General features: G+C 46.6%; 1 pseudogene; it reads right to left on the bottom strand.

Annotated features, from left to right (window-relative positions):
* Positions 1 to 3161: 3161 nt before the first annotated feature.
* LOC118591955 lies at positions 3162 to 3675 on the bottom strand (annotated as a pseudogene).
* Positions 3676 to 4291: the final 616 nt, after the last annotated feature.

Raw genomic sequence — 4291 nt, 5'->3', positions numbered from 1 at the left:
GACGTTGCACGACCAGAGACAGGAAGTAAACATGTCTGTGTGTTATGAGCATACATCTAGTGCTGGGGTGTAACTCGGTGGTAGAATGTGTGCCCATGATGCAGGAAGTCTGGGTTTAATTCTCAACACCAATGTTTTTACTATAGTTTTATAATAGGTCTCTCTTGTTAAAGTCCTTTCTCCTCCTCCTCCTCCTCCTTCCTCCTCCTCCTCCTCCTCCTCCTCCTCCTCCTCCTCCTCCTCTCCCTTCCCCTCCCCGCCTCTCTGAAAGACATGGTCTCACTATGTAGTCTAGCTGGCCTGGACCTCACAGAAATCCAATTGCCTTTGTTTCATGCGTGTAATATCAGCACTTAGGAGACTGAGTTAGGAATTTGAGGTCAACCTGGGCTACATAGTGAGTTCCAGGTCAGCCTGGGCTACAGAGAGACCTTGTCTCAATGTACTTTCTCCAAAATAGTGTTAGTCAAAAGGGGCGAATAGGGGAACCACAGATAATTTTGCTTAGCAGAATTAGAGAAGGGGTTTACTTTGAAAGAAAAGTCAACTGGGCCGGGCGGCAGTGGCTTTTAATCCCAGCACTCCTGAGGCAGAGGCAGGCGGATCTCTGTGAGTTCGAGGCCAACCTGGTCTACAGAGTGAGTTCCAGGACAGGCACCAAAACTACACAGAGAAACCCTGTGGGGGGGGGGAGGGGAGAAAAGGTCAACTGAGTAGGAAACAGATTTATTCTTAGGGCTTACTAATAGCTAACAGAGAAAAATGGCCGGTTGTGGTGGTACACCGGTGGGATTTGCTGAATGAGGCAGAGGTGGAGGATCACGATTTCGAGGCCAGCCTGGGCCACACACTTTAAAAAGGGGTTGGGGATTTAGCTCAGTGGCAGAGTGCAAGGCCCAGGGTTCGAGCCTCAGCTCCAAAAAAAAAAGGGTAGAAAAAAGGTGGGGGAGGGGCTGAGGACATGGCAGAGGCTTACCTAGCATCAGCAATAATGAAAACAATAATGCAGACCCAAGGAGGCATAGAAAGGGGGATCTGTGAGGGACAAGGCAGGGAAAGGAAGGAGAAGGAAGAGGCAGAGTATGAGTGACTAAGAGGGTGCCACCCTGGAGAACTCCCCCCTTTCCTTAAAGTGGTTCCCTACTGAGGCCGGTGAGAACGGGAGCTGTTTGTGTTTCCAACAGCTGTAGCCAAGAAAAGAAAATTCGGGGCTGGAGAGATGGCCCAGAGGTTAAGAGCGCTGACTGCTCTTCCAGAGGACCTGGGTTCAATTCCCAGCAACCACATGGTGGCTCCCAACCATCTGTAATGAGATCTGGTGCCCTCTTCTGGTATGGAGGCAGAACACTGTATACATAATAAATAAAAATTTTAAAAAATTTAAAAAAAAAAGAAAATTTGATGTAGGAGTCTAGGACTATAGATTGGTTCATAGAGCCCTTGACTAGCCTACACAAAGCTTGGGTTCGACTCCCAACATAGCATAAACCAGGTGAGGTGATGCCCCCTGGAACCTCAGCATTCAGGAGGTGCAGGCAGCGGGAGCAGAAGTTCAGGGCTGTTCTCGACAGAGAAAATCTGAGGCTAGCCTGGGCTACAAGAGACTCTGTCTCTGTTTGTTTGTTGTTTTTGAGACAGCATTTCTCTGTGTAGTTGCCCTGGCTACTCTAGAACTCCCTCTGTAGACCAGTCTGTCTGTCTCAGTATTAAAAAAAAATATATATATATGTACATATATGTATATATACACATATACATACACACACACACACACACACACACACACACACACACACACACACACACATATAGGGATGGGACCACATACCTTCAATTCCAGCACTTGGAGGCAAAGGCAGGCAACTCTGTGAGTTTGAGGCCTGTCTGGTCTACAGAGTGAGTGAGTTCCAGGACAGCCAGGGCTACATAGTGAGACCCTGTCACTACAATTAATAAAAAAAAAAAAAAAAAAAAAAAAAAGGAAGGAAAGAAATGTTGGTACCTATGTTTGCCTTCTGTTTGGTCTGCCTTGTTTGGGATGGGGTAAGATAGACCCAAAGTTGACCAGTTATGGAAACATCTGACAGCCCTGTTGCATCAGAATTAAAGTTCTGATGATTTACGGCATTTAGAGCCTCTGGGGCGCGGGGTTGCGAACAGTTACCCGCTGAGTTCCTCCCTCTTAGCTTGCGGACCTTACAGAAGCCTTCAGGATGTCACGCTTGTAGCTGCTGGGAACAGCAAGGCTGTCTCTGATGGGCTGATGTGCTGGTGCTGCCTCAGTGACAGGGGAATGTTTGTTTACCCTACCCTACTCTTATCTTTGAGGGCAGGGTGCCTGTAGGCCAGAAGTTGCTCTTCTGGTGGACTAGCCAAAGATGGCAGGAGCTAAGATGGCTGCCAGAGTATCTCCAAGACAATCTCGAGCTTCTCAATTCCCCCTAAATGACACATTAAATTCCAGCTAAATGACACACCTTCTAGTGCTAGTCCAGTTGCCATGGTTACCACCAGACTCATAAAGACAGTGGAAGGATACAAAGTCCAAATTCCTTGAGAAATCTTCGTGCATTCCTGGAGCAGGCATAACTATTCCTTCCAGTTATTGGCATATTCCTCCAAAAATATTTTACTCTGCATTTCTTACCATGAAGCACTAAGAGCTGGATTTTTTTTTTCCTGTCCACCTCTCACCTCCCCACCCCACCTCGCAGTTAAGAGCGTGTTGTGTTGTTTTAAAGGACGAGAGAGTTCAGATCTGAGCACCCACTTCAGGAGGCTCACATCCGCCTGTGAGCTCCAGCTCTGGGAGATGCTACATCCTCTGCTGGCTCTGGTAATCACCTGCACACACGTGCAAACACATACATAGATCAAAGTAAAGTGAACGTTTTGTTGTTTAATAAGAAAGGGACATCAACTCTACTTTAAAGAAAAACCACCAGAAAGTAACTGCAAGAACAATGGGCAAACCAGCTCCCGAACAGAGCAAGGTGGCCACCCTGGCAGGAGGCTGGAGAAGGAGAACATGACATCTAGCTGGAGGGACCCTTGGGTCATTTCTGACCATCAGAATAGAATGCACGTGAGCTTCCTTCTCTCTGAGTGCTCTGGACATCCAAGAGGCAGTCTCCACTTCTCACACAGGACCACCCTCCATCTCAGCCCACTCTCAGTGGAGGGGTGATTAGGACAACACCATTTCCTCGGACGAAGAGCATGGGGATGTTCCGCTTTGTTGATTTATGTCTCTCTTCTTAGGTCTCTTCACAATCTCTATCGTCGTCGTCACAGTTTCTTCTACATCTCCCAGGATCATATATATATATATTTTAAAGATTTATTTATTTATTATGTATACAGTGTTCTGTCTGCAGGCCAGAAGAGGGCACCAGATCTCATTACAGATGGTTGTGAGCCACCATGTGGTTGCTGGGAATTGAACTCAGGACCTCAGGAAGAACAGCCAGTGCTCTTAACCTCTGAGCCATCTCTCCAGCCCCCCCCCCCCCCCAGGATCATATTTAAACGCTGATCATAAGCATATAACCTGCCTCAACGCTCTCGGTCGTTTCTCATCTTCACATAAATTCGCTCATCCAAACTGAGCCTGATGAGATCCAGGGGCTCCTGTACGGTATTGGTAGTCTGTTGCTGATCTACGTCGTCCGCCATGTTTCTAAAGTAAATGTTTTAAAAACTATCTCACAGAAGTGGAGAGAATGGAGTGACTATTGACCTGCCAATTCCTCTTCTAAGAATTTGTCCTAAATAAATGCATACACTAAATCCCACATGTATTCAAATAATTAAGCAAGAGAGAGGAAGCTGGGCATGGTAACCCTAGCACTTAGAAAGTAGAGACATGGGGTTGGGGATTTAGCTCAGTGGTAGAGCGCTTGCTCACCAAGTGCAAAGCCCTGGGTTCCAGCCTCAGCTCAAAAAAAAAAAAAAAAAAAAAAAAAAAAAAGAAAGAAAGAAAGAAAAAAGGACGTAGAGACATGGCCGGGCGGTGGTGGCGCACGCCTGTAATCCCAGCACTTGGGAGGCAGAGGCAGGTGGATCTCTGTGAGTTTGAGGCCAGCCTGGGCTACAGAGCTAGTCCAGGACAGGCTCCAAAGCTACAGAGAAACCATCTCAAAAAACAAAACAAGAAAGAAAGTAGAGACAGGAGGATCAGGAGTTCAAAGGCATCCTCTGGTACACAATGAGTTCTAGGACAACCTGGGCTACATGAGACCCTGATTTTATAATTAATTACTATATAACATATTTTTAATTTATTTTATGT

Source organism: Onychomys torridus, chromosome 10, assembly GCF_903995425.1.
Source record: "Onychomys torridus chromosome 10, mOncTor1.1, whole genome shotgun sequence".
Taxonomy (NCBI): domain Eukaryota; kingdom Metazoa; phylum Chordata; class Mammalia; order Rodentia; family Cricetidae; genus Onychomys; species Onychomys torridus.
The sequence above is the reverse complement of the archived record's forward strand: the minus strand, read 5'-3'. Positions and strand labels throughout refer to the sequence as shown.